This window comes from Periplaneta americana, chromosome 15, assembly GCF_040183065.1.
Source record: "Periplaneta americana isolate PAMFEO1 chromosome 15, P.americana_PAMFEO1_priV1, whole genome shotgun sequence".
Lineage (NCBI taxonomy): Eukaryota > Metazoa > Arthropoda > Insecta > Blattodea > Blattidae > Periplaneta > Periplaneta americana.
Genome location: NC_091131.1, coordinates 62,542,211 through 62,561,031, shown reverse-complemented (window position 1 = coordinate 62,561,031; position 18,821 = coordinate 62,542,211). Strand labels below are relative to the sequence as shown.

Genomic DNA, 18,821 nt, shown 5'->3' with positions numbered 1-18,821 from the left:
ATTATTTTCCCTTTCTTTTTCTAATTTTACCGGCCCACCTGTATTTGATTATTACGTTGTGGGTGGAAATAAATAGATCGATATAAAGGACGGTTATGGATAAACAGGCACCAAACTCAAATAATTCACATTAACAAAAATCTAATATTTTACTGGATGGTGATTTCCTTTGCTTCAAGATGTTCCTAAAGTCGACAGTAATAAGCTGGTGTAATTCAGAATATAGATTTAACTTTAATTTTAGTGTACGTTTTAGAAAACGAGACACACAAAAACGAACATTAAGGAAAAGATAGACGAAATATAATTACTACTGTGAAGGATATGCTTCTAATTACTTAAATGGAAATTGCATGTCCATAAAGCAAAACTATTTTATAAAATAAATTAGAAAAAGTAAGAAATCATAAAACTTAAAAATTTATAGGTACGTAGGTTCGACAAGACTTATGTCTATGAATTAAGAACTCTTTCGACTAAATATTTCAGTCCGGCACCATTTATCTTCACTTCCTAGCCTATCATTTTTTGTAACTCCTCCCTGTAAAGAATCTTCATTCATCCATTCATTCATTCATTCATTCATAGTCTTCTGCCCAAAAGCACGTCTTCCACTGCAAAACTCAGAATTCTGGAAGTCTTTGTCGGAAGTCAAGAGAAAACGAGAGTAGAGGTTTTGGGGACATCAATCAATTTAATTCATACCAGCGGATGAGGAGTATTAACTTGAACTAGACGGTTATTGAGTACTCTCAATTTCTAAATAGTACATTATGCAACGAGCCTATAATGGTAGTAATTAAAAAGCGAGTATGTTTGTTTATTAAACGGGCGCAAGCGAGTTTCATAATTTTCATACGAGCGTCTTAATTACCATTATAGGCAAGTTTCATACAACTTTTTATGCTCGACCATATTTCTAACTTGAAATTATTCATAACTATTCATGTTATGGTTATGTAAGTGAGGAGCGGAACTGACCTGAATTGTGAGATGTGCGCAGACGCGAAAGTATTGATTTTTTCCGAGGCACGAATGTCACTGACCTTGATATAATCTAGAGAATAACATGAACATTAGGCTTGATATAATCTGGAAATTGATTTAGAATTGAAAAACGAGATGACAAATTGAATTTATTTGAATATTATTTAGAATTAACGCTAATTATTATAGTAACAGAACATAACCTTCTGCAACAGTATTGGATTTCCAGCCTCCGTGACTTTTCGCTAATTGTCTTTCGATTGCATATCCGAGAATAATCGATACTTGCGGTTTCATAATGGTACAATGGTGATTTCTCATTGGCTGAACAAGTGAATTATAATGAATAGGTGTACTTTAATGAGGTGCATTAAAGGGCTACTACCAGGTCTATAATTACTACATTTCGGCATGGTCGAGCATAAATATCATTAGATACACCTAGACGATGAGGAATATCATGACATGGCTATCATACTCATGGGCTATTTCAAGTTGGACTTGACGCTCAATGAGAATTCTAAACCTCATTAAATACACCTAAACGATGAAGAATATCATGATATGCCTATCATATTCGCGGGCGATTTCAACTTTGACTTAACAGTTAATGAGAAGTTTCCTAAATTTCATGAGAGAGAAATTTGATCTACAACTCGCAACATTCACAGAACCAACCACTCTCGACGGATTGTGTAGATAATATGATCTTCGCGAGACATTTGGAAGGACTCAAATGCACTCGCCACATCTCATACTTCTATCATCGCGGTCCAAGAATTCACTTCACTCACAGAAACTGTAACTAAGAATAACAAAACAAAATACTATAATCTACAATACTCATAATTTTCATTTATTATGCAACCTCAGACGTAGTTCTATGTTTAAAAGCCTGCAATAAAGCACAACTATGCTCCGGAAATTGAATTGTTTACAGTGAATTCAGCAACGGGACAAATTAGCTTAGTAATTTGGAACTCACGTAACTAACGTTGCCAACAGCAAGATCCTTTAAGCCAGGGGTTCCCAACCGGTGTGTCGCGCAGCTCCATGGAGTGTGTCGCGAAATTTTGGAATTGAAAAATAAATTTTATGCCATCCAAAAAATCTCTTTACAACGCATTTTTTATTTGCAACGAAGTCTTTGATATGGTACATTTTATTTTGAGACAGACTTTACCAATAAAACGTGAACACCTGCAACAATGCTCAATTCAGTTTCTCAACCATAAGGCCAAGTATGGAGAAACTCTGTGCAACCCACCAAGCGCAGACGTCACATTAATTTAAATAGGCGAGTTTTCAAAAACGATAATAAAAATCTTTTATCGGACATCCAGCACAGATAGGTTGGGATATCTGACACATATTTTTGTTTTTTTCTAATGCCAGTCAAGTTGCTGCTTGCTCTTTTAGAATTTTCTATTACGTGTTAAATCAACCTATCTACAACACTGGATGTCCGACACTACATAGAAGTTGTTACCAGTGCTTTGTTTCTGGGGAAACGTGCTGGAACGGCGTTGTTGCATTTTTCATTTTGGAACCGAAATATATGTGAATAACGATGTTTTAATATAATTTTTCTTTGGACTCTGCTTAGATCTTGAAAGTCTTAGTTGGACGAAGAGGAGGTCAAAAACGACAAAATTTCCGTGCAGTGAATAGTATGCATCTCCCCGTCTGCTATAAAATATCCTACACAGAGTTTCACCATCTTTTTCTCCAGAAGAAAAGTACTGGTTATTGTTATTATAATTAGCTATTATTATTAATTATTATTAATTATTATTATTATTATTATTATTATTATTATTAAAAGCAAATAAATGTGTCGCGATATCGTGGGCGTTCAGTAAAGTGTGTCGTCAGTCAAAAAAGGTTGAGGACCACTGCCTTAAGCTATTAAAATCACATGATTCTTCTCACCTTCCCTAATCATTTCTTTTCTTTATCATTCACTCCATGTCAACCGTATTTATCAATTTTACTAGACTGATTACATTAGAGTGAAATCAGACATGCGACTACCTTCTGTGCTTAATAATTAGCGCGCCGTCAAATTTAACTGTTCGCATATTCGGTAACTTACATGAACTAAAGCTCCAAGGCTCGTGGAGAGACTGACGACCTAACCTAACCCAATGGTCAGTGTTAGATGTACGGACAGTACATCTGGCATGTACTCATCGCTAAATCAGAAGACAGCTGTCTGCGCGTTCCACCACTCACGGTGACGTAAGAGAGAAGCACATAACTAAACTAGGAGGCATGGAATATCAGTCTGAATGAATGTGCACCGCCTTAGCACTATGCGTGAACAATTTTTTAATTTTAAAATTTTGCCAATATAGCATTATACAAAATTTAAAAGTGAACGTACGAAAAACGACAGCAAAGGTTTTCTTTTCCCTGATCTGCAAAGACCCTAAAGAACTCTTACAGTCTTATTCCAACTTTTGTTAGCATTTATAACAGCTTTCCATAATGTTTGCAACTTAGAATTTCATGTGGAACTCCTAGAATCTTACATTCTGAGAACATGATTTAGGTGTTAATGTGTGTATTAATTTATGACAGAAAAAAGGTACAATTATTAACATTTCTTAAGAATGTATAAATTAAAGGTGCTGAAGAAAATTGGTGTTTGAATTTTCACGTATAATGATAATGATGATGATGATAATAATAATAATAATAATAATAATAATAATAATAATAATAATAATAATAATAATAACAATAATAATAAATATAATAATAATAATAATAATAATAATAATAATAATAATAATAATAATTCGTGGCGCGGCATCCAACACCGACCAGTCGATTGCTGTTCTTCCGTCCACACAAGATACGATCATCCAATCAGTGGTCTATACGGGGTAACAAGTAATCAACACGATGATCCCTAGCGTCTATAGCTGTCTCACAAAACCGGATTCCGCTACTCAGTATAACTTCCCAAATTCATCAGACCATCACGATGCACTGGTCCCATACACTGGTCGAGAATCCACGAGCAAATTTCTTCGCCCATGAGGATTCGAACCGTTCATATCTGTGGAGTAACGGTCAGCGCTTCTGGCCGCGAAACCAGGTGGCCCGGGTTCGAATCCCGGTCGGGGCAAGTTACCTGGTCCAGGTTTTTTCCGGAGTTTTCCCTCAATCCAATACGAGCAAATGCTGGGTAACTTTCGGTGCTGGACCCCGGATTCATTTCACCGGCATTATCACCTTCATTTCATTCAGACGCTAAATAACCTAGATGTTGATACAGCGTCGTAAAATAACCCAATAAAAAAAAGATTCGAACCAGCATTCATTCCGTAATGCTCGTTGGTATAAGACATGATCGTTAAGGGGGTATTAACATATAACGCTGTGAAAACTATACATTCTTGAAAAAATTGTCTACTAGGCCTACCTATGATTTTATGCTATGTTCACAAAAACTGGTCGTTTCTTTTAAGATACTTCGTCAAAACATACTTTTTCAATAGCTGCTATCAGCAAATTTTTCATAAATTATCAATAATGTAACATTTATCATAAGAAACGTAACTCTTCTCTAAATTTAAATTATAGTTTATTTAACGACGCTCGCAACTGCAACTGCCACTAAATCTAGTAGCATGAGCTGTCGCATTTAAGCATATTTAAATGTCATCGATCTGAGCCGGGATCGAACCCGCAACCTCAGGCACAGAAGGCCAGCGCTATACCAACTGCGCCACTCAGGGCGACTCTTCTCTAGAACTATTCAACTTATTTACATGACTTTTCTTGGTCTTCCATTTTCATGCACGTGATAGCAATCTGAATTAATTATAAATATGATATTAAGAAATATATTCTTCTAAAAATACAATTTATGTAAATACTTTTATAAAATTATCTCATTCATGAAACATTTTTCAAATTTCTGTACGGGATGTAACCAGAAAACTAATTGATTCAGTTTGTTAACACTCTTGGAACGCAGCCTATAGTGCAGTAAAAATTCAGAACAATATGTACACTAAGGAAGAGATTAGTTAAGTGCTTTTTGTGGAGTGTGGCATTCTATGAAGCAGAAACTTGGACATTACGACGAAGTGAAGAGAAGCGAATAGAAGCATTTGAAATGTGGATATGGAGAAGAATGGAACGTGTGAAATGGACAGACAGAATAAGAAATGAAGCTGTGTTGGAAAGAGTGGGTGAAGAAACAATGATGCTGAAACTGATCAAAAAGAGGAAAAGGAATTTGTTGGGCCAATGGCTGAGAAGAAACTGTCTACTGAAGGATGCACTGGAAGGAATGGTGAACAGGAGAAGAATTCGGGGCAGAAGAAGATATCAGATGATAGATAACATTAAGATATTATATGGATCATATGCGGAGACAAGGAGGACAGCAGAAAATAGGAACTATTTGAGAAAGCTGGGTTTGCAGTGGAAGACCTTCCCTTGGCCAGAATGAATGAACCTTTAATTTAAGAAAAAAACACGTAAAATTATTTATAGTTTGTCCGGATTTTATGTACTAAACTGTGAAATATGTATACAAAATTGATAAAATATGTAACAAATTAAAACATATAGAACTTAAAAATCTCAGCTTTATGAAATAGATTTATTTTATACTTATTTTTAAGTACGAAACCAGACCTTAAAACACTTGATTTTGTGACACCTATCTATCGACTGTCACATTTTGTAAATTGTAAATAATGTAATCAATTTCAGTTACAGGCTATTTTGTAATTTTAACCTTCATAAATTTACACAGTTTTAACTTAATATACGAGTATAATAAATCTCAGGATGAAGATAATTTAAAATCAATAACCATTTGAGTTGAATACAATATTTTCATTACTAAATTCATGATTACAGACATAAATTATTGTAGTGTAATCAAGATGTGTCTCAGTCAAACTTACAGCAGAGTCCATATAGGTCAGTTTCTATCTGATGCTTTTCCAATTCACTGCGGGCTAAAGCAAGAAGATGCACTATCACCTTTACTTTTTAACTTCGCTCTAGAACATGCCATTAGGAAAGTTCAGGATAACAGACAGGGTTTGAAATTGAACGGGTTACATCAGCTTCTTGTCTATGAGGATGACGTGAATATGTTAGGAGAAAATCCACAAACGATTAGGGAAAACACGGAAATTTTACTTGAAGTAAGTAAAGCGACAGTTAATCCCGAAAAGACAAAGTATATAATTATGTCTCGTGACCAGAATATTGTAAGAAATGAAAAATATAAAAATTGCAGATTTATCCTTCGAAAAGGGGGAAAAATTCAAATATCTTGGAGCAACAGTAACAAATATAAATGACACTCGGGAGGAAATTAAACGCAGAATAAATATGGGAAACGCGTGTTATTATTCGGTTGAGAAGCTCTTATCATCCAGTCTGCTGTCCAAAAATCTGAAAGTTAGAATTTATAAAACAGTTATATTACCGGTTGTTCTGTATGGTTGTGAAACTTGGACTCTCACTCTGAGAGAGGAACATAGGTTCAGGGTGTTTGAGAATAAGGTGCTTACGAAAATATTTGAGGCTAAGAGGGATGAAGTTACAGGAGAATGGAGGAAGTTACAAAACGCAGAACTGCACGCATTGTATTCTTCACCTGACATAATTAGGAACATTAAATCCAGACGTTTGAGATGGGCAGGGCATGTAGCATGTATGGACGAATCCAGAAATGCATATAGAGTGTTAGTTTGGAGACCGGAGAGAAAAAAACCTTTGGGGAGGCCGAGACGTAGATGGGAGGATAATATTAAAATGGATTTGAGGGAGGTGGGATATGATGATAGAGACTGGATTAATCTTGCACAGGATCGGGACCGATGGCGGACTTATGTGAGGGCGGCAATGAACCTTCGGGTTCCTTAAAAGCCATTTGTAAGTAAGTTGTAAGTGTAATCAAGATCAATGTTTATTATTCATAAATTAGTGTTGATAATGAAAACATATTAGGTAGAACATGATGATGTCGTAATGGCAAAAACGTTCATCCGTATAAGAAACAACTTTATTTAAATATATAACTAGTAATTATAGTCATCTTTGTAAAAGATAAGTTAAAGACGGAACCTCTGAATAAATGCTTTGAAACTTCGTAACTTACCGGATTATAAAGCGTCAATAATGACATCACAAAAGGTAATAAACAGACTTACATTCATAAATGAATATGGGAGACTAGAAAAAATATTTTTTTCCCGAGAACGAACACTGTGTCCAGAGTGAGTGAATTCGGTTCATATTCAAAGTACTTAAAAAGACGAGAATTGATATTTCAATTTACTGAAAGCGAAACATATTTTTCACAAAATTTGACTTCTCTACGTATGCAAGACTTGACTTCGCACGCAGCGTGAGCGTGTCAATAGGACCAGGGACGCTGGCACGTGTCTGAACCAGATTGCTGCATGCCGCCAGGTCAATAGACTCCCTGTAGTGACAATGTGGGCGTGTTCGGCAAAACTCCATGTATGCAAAGTTCACTATCCATAATGTTACATAAGCTATATCGGCGTGAAAGTAATTAGTGTTCACAACGTTTATGGCTTTCTAACGAAGAGTTCTTAAAGATAAACAATAAAATCAAAATGAAAAGAATTTCAAATTAACTCTAAAATATGAAATTCAGCGAGACATGTCATTATATTAAGTACAGATACTGCCTTATGCTATAAGTAATGTTGGTTTTGAAGTAAAATTTTAGTTGGTGTTGTGACAAGAAATTAATCTAATCATCAAAGTAAAAACCACCTTTCAGCGAGGTTTATCCCGCGACGGTACCAGTTTTTAGCTTTCCGTGTGAAGAATTCGGTGGTATTCATTTCAACGACTTCAAAGTTTTGGAAATTTCTTCCACGCAGGAAGTAGGCCATGGATTGAAATAGATGGTAATTTGAAGATGTAAGATCGGGATTCTATGCCGGAAGTGGTAACAGTTCGATTCCTCCCAATTCCTGGATTTTTTCCATGATTGTTCAAGTGGTATGGGGTCTTGCATTATCCTGTTGCAAGGGAATTCTATGTAAAGGGTGCGGCAGAACATCCTCCCTAATTTAAAGTTTAAATAAAAAACAGATTGATCAAAATAAGGAAACTTTATTAATATTAATGGTATATTAAGAGTGGGAATTTTTCATTTTTTTACAAACGTGTCTCTCAAGAGGTGTCCTTCACTATCAATGGATTATTGAATGCAACTTCGGAAATTCTGCATCACTCTAACTAGCATTTCGTGAGGAATAAGACCAATTTCTTCCTGTATTGCTTTTCTTAGGTCTGGTAAAGTCCCCGGCCGATGTTTGAACACCTCAGCCTTAAGGTGCCCCCATAGAAAAAAAATCGCAGGGTGTAAGGTCTGGTGATCGTGCTGGCCAGGGGACGTCGCCACGTAAAGAAATTAAGCGTCCGGGAAACATCTGAGCAGTGACAACGGAATTACCACTTACCAGAAACGATACCACAGCGTAAGCACATTCTTCACCCGTCCACGGCATAGTTGGAATTCGTTACAGATTACAATTTGCACTAATTGAATGTCAATTCCGTGTATTCAATATCCTATTCAATTCTTGTTGTTTTGCGCATGTCATTTGATATCGCTATGGCAACGCATGTAAACCTAAATTTCCCACTGTTTAGATACAGTTCATATTAATACAGTTTCCTTATTTTGATCCATCTCTCCTTTATTTAAACTTTAAATTAGGGAGGGTGTTTTGCCTCACCCTTTACTTCGATTAAAATTATGGTTTAGGCCTATTTAACGACGCTCGCAACTGCCGAGACTATATCAGCGTCGCCGGTGTGCCGAAATTTTGTCCCGCAGTTCTTTTACATATCGGTAAATTTACTGACTTCAGCCTGTCGTATTTAACCCTTATATTGGCTATGTATCCTATAGGATACAACAGGTTAATAGGCTATATGCTATAATTTTAATGGAATAGAAAAAAAAAGTTGGTAGGAAAATTAAAATTTCATAATACTATAATACTGCACAACATATAAACTATGGATATTGCGATAGTTGTTTTCTTTACAGTCCGACACGGTTTAATAAACTAGTGTGAGAAATGAAGTTTCGCCAATTTAAGGGTTAAGCACACTTAAATGTCACCGACTTGGATCGGGATCGAACCCGCAACCTCGAGCACAGAAGGCCAGCGCTATACTGGCTACGCTAGCCAGGCTGACTATTTCGATTAAATAATACCAGATATCTTTCTCTGAAAAATTCATGACTTCGTTCTAGCTATTGAAAATAAAGATCCGTCCACAGGTGTGGAGTAACGGTTAGGGCGTCTGGCCGCGAAACCAGGTGGTCCGGGTTCGATTCCCGGTCGGGACAAGTTACCTGGTTGAGGTTTTTTCCGGAGTTTTCCCTCAACCCAATATGAGCAAATCCTGGGTGCTGGACCCTGGACTCATTTCACTGGCATTATCACCTTCATCTCATTCAGACGCTAAATAACCTAAGCTGTTGATAAAGCGTCGTACAATAACCTACTAAAATAAAATAAAAACAAAGATCCCCATTCATTCCATCTCAGTTTGAAACAAACTTCCGATGTATCACACCAGAGAGATATTAATTTCGGGCCGAACCAATTCTGTTCAACGACAACTTTGATTGGAGCATGGGGATCGAGTCATTGTTTTGAGGTCAGGGTTGCGGTAATATACCCATTTTTCGTCACATGATAAATTTATCATCCATGGAATTAGCTATAAGCTGACGATAGATATCCACTCTGCAGCCTGTTCAGATGACAATCCATGAGGTGCAAATCTACAACTTCTGTATGATTTTCTAAGCGTCATTATATGGTGATGTATCTTTTGAAGAGCCAAGTTTCTCTGACGTGACAACCAACGAATATTTTTTGTGGATTTTCTTCCAAAATTCTACGTATATACTCAATACTCCATACCTTAGGTCTTCCAAGAATTTGTAAATCTTTAATGTCTCCTTCGCCATTATTGAACCATTGGAACCATGATTGTGCTACACGCTCACTAACAATACCTTCACTCTCGACTTCACATATTCGAGCCGCCGCAGCAGCTTTATAATACTGTTTCTCAAACTTTATAATAGTAGTAGTAGCAATAATAAGAGTTTCTGCAGCTATTCCTAAACGCCATCTCTCTCGGTCTTGAACAACATCTTATTGAAGACCATATGCAGACATAGCCTCCCTGATACCATGATATCACGATCTTCCTCGTCTGCCACGTTTTCGTCCGTAAGGTGTCCAGTGAGATACTTTGTTTAGCCATCTTTCTTAATCCATTCTCAACAGGTGTCCAAACCAAAAAAGTTTTCTTACCTGTGCTTTCTAATATCGTTTCCTTTACTTACATTATTCTCTTCATTTCTTTATTCCTTATTCTTTGCATCCTGGATGCCCTCGCGCTCCTTCTTAAACAATCAATTCTTTTACTCTCCGTACTCAATGTCCATGCCTCACAATCTTAACACAGGACAGCATCAACCAATGCCTTACCCTCACTCAAATTTTTCCTTGTCTTTCTGAAAATATTTTTATCACACCATAATGAATTTAATCTTCCTAAAATTTTTCTAGCTTACTCTATAACCAATTAATGTCTGGTTTTCCAATGCCATTTTTTAGTTATTGTGGTGTCTAACTAAAAGACTCGAGCTGTTTAATTTGTTGTCCAGCTTTAATGAGAACAGTATTTCATATTTTGCATCAGAATTAATAACCAAATACTCTTGTTTTGTTACCATCTACATTTTATATTCTTGTATTAACTGACGACTGTCACAAGCACACAATAATAATAATAATAATAATAATAATAATAATAATAATAATAATAATAATAATAATAATAATAATAATAATAATAATATTAATAACAATAATAATAATAATAATAATAATAATAATAATAATAATAATAATTGTAGCTTCCTGTAAATTGAATTTCCCAACTAAAGATAATCATTAAAACTTAAAAAAACCCCAAACTTAAAACCGACATTACTTATGAGACGATCTAATATATTAGGCCTACATTTGAAATTTGATCATGGTTTCACGATTTATATTCGTTAGAGAAGTATTTTAAATTACACTAGTCCTAGTAGTCCTCCTAGACACGACAGTCCATGAAGGACCATGGCCGACTAGCCGGCTGCAGGCCTCACGTCCAAATGCCGAAGCTGAGGTGGACGATCATCCAACCATAATGAAGGTATTGTGTAGTTACCACGATGCTTCGTAAAGTCTCAACCGACCGATGTTCTGTCATTATACCAAGAGAATCTTGCACCCTGGATTTATGAAATTATTTTCTCGGACGAGGCCTCTTTCTATCAACTGTCCCATGACCTCAGGCGTAGTCAGGTGTCGTCAAACTCTTTCGCAATAACAGACGATTACATTCAATCACAGATGTGTGACTGCGCAGCACTGTATATGTGAAAATGAAGCACAGTTATGAAGAGCGCATTTTTATTTTTAAGACACCTATCAAGCGATGTGTTTTACAGTTTACAGTTAAAGGCATAACAATATCACGTTTAGGAGAGAAATTTCGTTCAAGTGACTTTGTGCTATGCAATCGGCTCCGAACAGAATGGCTGTCTTAAATGAGTGTCAGTTATGTAGACGAAAATGACACTCAATTAAAGACTAGTCTCCGAAAGTCATTGTCATTTAGCACAGCTGGCAGTGTCAGGTTAGCGCTCAAAATGTCAGATTCTTAATGTTTCATAAGAAGACCTCAATTCACTTCAGGGGAGGGACGAGTTCCGAAGAAGGTAGGCCTCTACTATATTAGCTGCTCCAGCGATTTTAATGCATGGAATCGATAGTTAAGCATCGATACGAGCAGGTTGACAGCGTAAATTACAATATATATATATATACGTATTTTAGGTAAATTACAGATAATTTACATTGTGTAGAAAAACTAACATTTTAAACGATATTTTACGCGGCGTAATAAATTATTTTCATGAAAGTAAATCAATAAGTTACTCCCCCCGCCTTTATACCGAGGATGAATCCGAAGGCTAGCATCACAGCCAAGGCTTATTGAGTTCTACCACTTCTGTTCTGTGAATGACAATATTGCCGCCTAACGGTCGAGCTCTTATATGTCCACACCATGTTGCACTGCGAACTTAACCCGAGTTATGGTAACCTCTATTCCGAAAACATTCTAGCCGCCATAACACCGCCGTATCTGTAGTGAGAACAAAGCTAAGTGCGGCGAATAGAGCTCCTCGAACTCTATCTGTAGTGTAAAGGACAACCCTCTGCCCCCAGGCATATGGATGGCTCAGAGACCTGCCCTTTTCACTGTAGCATTCCCGCATGTTTACTAATAATCGCCAATAAAATTGAGCAAATCCGTTACACTTTTTTCTAGACTTATTGTTTGCCTACCTAAAACGTTTCAGTCTCTAATTTTCGGAAATAATGGCGATATCAGGAACGGGATGGGGTGTTGTATTCCCCCTTGACTTACTTCGGACACGACAGCATCAAAATGGGAATCCCGAACAAAAGCTGATTTTCGAGAAACAAATACCAAATAGTGAGAACATAGTTGATAAGTGCGGCGAATAGTGCTCCTCGAACGCTATCTGCAGTGTATAGGACAACCCTCTGCCCCCAGGCATATGGACGGTAGAGGCCGGCAAAGTTCAAAAAAATGGTCATTTTTGACTTTCCAAACAGACTTTTCTCTACACAAGGAGAACGAAGGGGCTCAGAGACCTGTCCTTTTCGCTGTAGCATATCCGAATGTTTACTAATAATCGCCGATAAAATCGAGCAAATCCGTTGCACTTTTTTCTAGACTTATTTTTGCCTACCTAAAACGTTTCAGTCTCTAATCTCCGGAAATAATGGCAATATCGAAGAACGGGATGTGGTGGTGTATTCCCCCTTGACTTACTTCGGACAGGAGAGCATCAAATTGGGAATCCCGAACACAAGCTTATTTTCGAGAAAAAAAAACCTCTATTCCGCCAAAATTTAAGCCGCCATAACTCCGCCGTACCTGTAGAGAGAACAAAGCTGACAAGTGCGGCGAATAGAGCTCCTCGAACACTATCTGTAGTGTAAAGGACAACACTCTGCCCCCATGCATATACAGGAGACTGTACATTGTACTTGAACAATAAGAATAAGGAGGAGTTCCCAATAAAAATGGCTGGTATAAGAAACATCATCAAATGATTCAATTACGGCAAGCGATTTATTCAGATCATTTTTGGAACCAACGGAATGAATTAGTTCAGTTTACAAATCAGAATAATGAGACGAACACGAAATGAAAACTACGGAAGACTTGTTCTATAGTAACATTACTCTATCGAGTCAAGTCCAGTTTAAACAACAGTGTCCTATATGTTGTTAGGTGATTCGAGCACGCCAAGGAAGCATAGACTCGATGTTGGCTTTAAAATAATTTCATCGCTGTTATAACGAGAGAAACTTGTTCATACAGTGTTATATGGCCTTTAATAAAGCTTAGTTATTCACAACCCCTTCGGAAAAAAGTATCAACACTGACATTCAATTCAATTATTTATTTTTATAAAAATCGATTAATGTATTCACTGAAAATTATTATGATCATGAAAATAAACTGTTTTATAATTTGTAAATTTATAAAGTTGTTAGGAATAACGTCAGTTGCTCGCATAAGAATCCATTGTTATACATGTTTTCCCTAATAGCGAATTGTGTGCATGAAACTAGCGCTGGAATAGCTATTACTCAACGGCAACTTGTTTGCACACTGTTAAGTGGTCTTCAATCAGAATCCCTCGTTATCCGTACCTGGGCGAATTGTCTAATAACGAACTGTCCACATTGTGTCAGTGAATGCGCCAGTATTTTTGCTTTGGGCGACAGCAGGGTGGATAGAACTCAATCAAGGTGGGCAACCCTCAGAGGCGTTGCGGCAACCACCGCAGAACAGGGGTAGAGAGGTGGGAGGGTGAAAGAAGCACGCGCGCATTTAGGCCACTGTTATGGGTCTATTTTGTAATCTTCAAATTTCGACGTGGATGAAAAATGTCCAAGTTTTACCTGGCCCGCTCTATCAGAGACACAGTTCTTATAGTCATTTAAAATTCATCGCCCTCGGCTGGATCTGAACTCGTAAATCGCGGATTCTATGGTTAGCATGGTAACCAACACACCACTGAGGACATAAAAAACGGGGAAAGGGGTATTTATTAGAAAGTTCGCGAAATGTATGGTAATTTTAACTTCTTTCTCCCACACCACTTCTAATATTCGGCTTCAGGATAAGGAATATGCGACTTGGTTGTGTCATATATGCTGACTGGCATGGGAGGAGTGATAATAGGAGGAGGAGGAAGAATAAAGTGTATAAGATTTGCTGATGATATGGCGTTATTAGCAGAAGAGGAGATGATACTAAGGGATATGCTACTAGAGCTAAATGACAGCTGTGAGCAGTATGGAATGAAGATATATGCCAACAAGACGAAGACCATGGCCACAAGGTAAACTTGCGAATTCTACATGTGGCAGTACAGCAAGTGGACAGCTTCAAATACTTGAGGTGTACCATAAGCAGTAACATAATCTGCTGCCAGGAAGTCAAAAGGAGAATAGCAATGGCAAAGGAAGCTTTTAATAGAAACAGAAGCATCTTCTGCGGACCGCTGGAAAAAGAACCAAGGAAGAGATTAGTGAAGTGCTTTGTATAGAGTGTAGCATTGTATGGGACAGAAACGTGGACATTACGATGAAATGAAGAGAAGCGACTAGAAGCATTTGAAATGTGGATATGGAGAAGAATGGAGCGTGTGAAGTGGAGACAGAATAAGAAACGAAGCTGCGTTGGAAAAAGTGAATGAAGAAAGAATGATGATGAAAGTGATCAGAAAGAGGAAAAGAAATTGGTTGGGTCACTGGTTGAGAAGAAACTGGCTTCTGAAGGATGCACTGGAATGAATGGTGAACAAGAGAAGAGTTCGGGGCAAAAGATACAGTATATGGACCATATGAGGAGACAAAGAAGAAGGCATAAAATAGGAAAGACTGAAGAATGCTAGGTTTGCAGTGAAAGACCTGCTCTTTGGCAGAACACTATGAATGAATAAATTATGTTGATTGGCATACAATTAATTTCCCTTTCCACACAACCTAGATGGGAAACAAAAATAAAGTGGAGGGAAAATGTACTGAAGACAAATTAAACATGAACACTGTTAGCTAAAGCGCAGCGATAATAAAAGCTGTGAACTAACTGCTACGAAACAGTTGTGAGCTAAAATATTAAAATGATAAATAAACTAGTTCCGAAAGAGCAACAAGTTCTAGCTGCGTTTCCAATAAGGCAAAGGATAGGCACTAATCCACAGAAGTTCTCCTGTTGAAATAATAATAATAATAATAATAATAATAATAATAATAATAATAATAATAATAATAATAATAATGACAAATATTATAACTACATATTTCCTTTTAATGTTGTTGGTTTACGATAATTGGAACAAATCAAATGAAATCGGCTAAAACAATAAGAATACAATGTTAACAGATTAGGCCTAAATTGGGCATGGCAAAAAATCGAGGAAATGAACATAACTTCAGTATGGAAAGTCACATACGTACAATAACAGAGGTAATGAGTTAGCTAGAGAAGAATTTTACAGTGAATTCGTTAAGTTACGGTCGTTAAATAATTATAGAAAAATGGAAATTTTATGGAGCCAAGAATAATATGCAATAATTAACTCCAAGAAAAAACAGAATGTGTTTATCTTGGTGGTGATTAGGAATATAAAAGTTGAGGAACAGAAGGGGAAACATGGGGAAGATGTTTGCTCATTCTGCAGCCAGAAAGAAGAGGCGATGCACATTGTAATATGTCCAGAAACTAAAAAAAAAATTCAGAAGAGAAAATTCTGAAATAAAACAATAATATGTAGGAAATTATGCGAAACTGTAAGCAAAAACAATTAAAGAGACTAAAGGTAAACTTATATTTACACTTTAGTTAAGGTAAAATGGGAAGAGAAAGTAAAGTTATAAACTTTGGGTTGCTGTTGGAGATGTTAAAAGTTTTGTTTTCAGTTATAATGACTAGTTAGGATAATGGTAAATGTTTTAGATTTAGTAAAGATTACAAGGATCGACTGATATGAAGAGTATTATTAGTAATTTTAACGTATTTCATTGCAATAGTTAGAGAGAGTACGTAATAAACGGGAATATGACAGGACCGCCACTAATAGCTAAGTTTCATAAAGCTATGTATTTGTTTGATTACGATAAATATTATATCGTAATATACTAATTAAAACAAATGGTTTGTATTGAAAACAAATGCAATTTCTTTCACCATTTTCACAAAATAAATCATAGCCATTAATATCAATGTTATAAGTAGGCATCTCAAATGGGACCACAATACCTTATACGGAGTTCCCAACTTTTAATCGCCTTCCGAAACCGCAAATCCTACCTTTTGTTCGCTAAAATAAATTCGCAGAAAATAAGGTCAATGTCACCCCTTCTACTTTGACGTCACTTATTTCTCGAAGCTCACATACAGCGCAACACTATAATTACATGATAGGAATGTATTCCAAATTAAGTGAATCCAACTTGATTCAGGATTCAACACAGCTTAAACTTTCCCTGAAAACAATAACTGCGTTACAGCACAACCAATAACAATAACTGACATTGCGACAAAAAGCATATAAGATACAGAATGTTTCTTGTATTTTTAACACAATTCAAGTTGTACAGAGAGAAAAATCCGGATTGTCAGTTTTTACAACAAAAGGTTACATTATATTTATGTCTTTGTTGATTTCCAACTTCGGGACTGCAAAAGATATTAAAGAGAGACTTGAAGAAATCGTGGGTAAAAATACTTAAATTCCAAATTAAAGTTCTGAATAAAAACTTATACCTGAAAACACATCACATCTTATTGTACGTACATTCATTAATTAATTTCAAACTAATTAAAGAACTGAATTACAAATGTTTGTTATATAATTAAACTGGATGAGTTGGCCGCTGATATTCTTGAGAAATAATGACACTAAATTAAACAACTACTGTCCACATTTGTGTTACTTAAACGATTCTGAACGATTACCACACTGCTAGCTAGCAACGTACGAGTAATTAGCTAATGGTCAGTCGCAAATGAGGGAGCGTAAATTTGTCAAACCTTTCAAAGGGAAGCATGTCAAAACGGTAGAGAACCACTGATTTCAATAGTGGTGACATGACTAGCATCGGATTTTCAGGTGCTTTCGCGGTGCATAGCCTAAATAAGTTATTGACAATCTCTAAAGGCGCTTAGGATTTCGACAAAATAAAATGTGCTTTAGTCCCGGTGCTATGGCCGAATACTCGAGAATCGATGCCAACTTCTGGGATACCCACGGCTACTTGCTTCGTAGAACTTTCGCTTAGGGACCTCAAGAGCTGCCTATTCGGAAATATAGTTTTCCGTTAATATTGAACAGGTAACAAAGATGATTTGATTTAGTGTACGATTAGTCCAACGTTCCTTTCCTGTATGTGTATACATGGTTGGGAAACGCAATGGATATAGTACACGAAATGCAATAGACTTAGCCAAAAGAAATATAATATTTGTACGCAAGCACCAAATGAAAAATTGTTTCATACAAAAGATGTACAACTGAAAAGGGGAAATAATACTGATGGTAAAGCAACCTTGTTGCGTTATTTATTAATGAGACATGAATATTAAAAATGTTTCTTTAAATGGCACTATGTATATCATTCAGTATCTCAATTAAGCTCGTCAAGACCTGTCCAAAAATGTATCACAGTGGGTCATTTTAATAAACAGAAAGTTATTTGATGCCTTAAGGCATAACTTCTGTACGTAGTACGTACAAAGGAAGTGGTTTGACCTTAAGTTGGTGTAAACAATAAGTAAAGACTTACATTGTAGATACCCAGGGTTGCGTAACCCATTTCACTTAACTTTGGTTTACAGTAAACACATGAAACCAAATGTAGTACAGACCACTCACTCAGTCATCAGCAGACTTCGAGACTTCGGACCCAATAGAGCAGTTCAGTGGGAAATCCACATAACGGCGTACTGAGTAGTGGTAAAGCGTACAGTGGGTGGGGGTACTGTAGAATGAATGCCAACAAATATCCAAAGGAAAACGCTCTGGATTTGAAGGTTCTGACAAATAATTTGGTTTTCATACATACTGTGTCTGAAACTATTACACGGTTAGAAAAGCCAGAGCAAGAGATGTCGGAAGCCCTCAAATTAATTTAGAAAATGATGCAGAGAATTATTGAGACATCAAGTACACCGGTTACTGAACGTGTAAAACAGAAGTGAAAATCAATTTTATGTAAAAATAACGGAAATGGAACATTGTGTAACATAAACAGCAAATAAGTGGAGATAGAGTCACCCGAGAATAAAGGACTGTCTCTTAGACACTGCAATGATGTTAGGTTTTTTTCGTTCTGCTCCTATCACGTCATCCGACGTAGAACACAGCTTTTTACAGTAAAAACTTTGGCAGATAACCGAAAAATATTTTCGTTTGAGACACTGAAAATGTATCTTGTAGTAGGTACATTGCAATTCGGTACTGTAACTGCACTTCCTAAAGACGACCAATAGGATAAATGAAGAAATTAAAATTGCTACATTTTTATTTCCACCATTGACACTGTGTATAATTAAACACAAATGCTTATAAAAGACAGAAGAATAAATGCTTTTCGCATTCTTTTGACATT

General features: G+C 36.4%; 1 protein-coding gene across 11 annotated transcripts in view; it reads right to left on the bottom strand.

Annotated features, from left to right (window-relative positions):
• enc (encore) overlaps positions 1–18,821 on the bottom strand; it is a 229,954-nt gene that overhangs the window by 136,553 nt on the left and 74,580 nt on the right. The gene's annotated exons all lie outside the window — the stretch shown is intronic.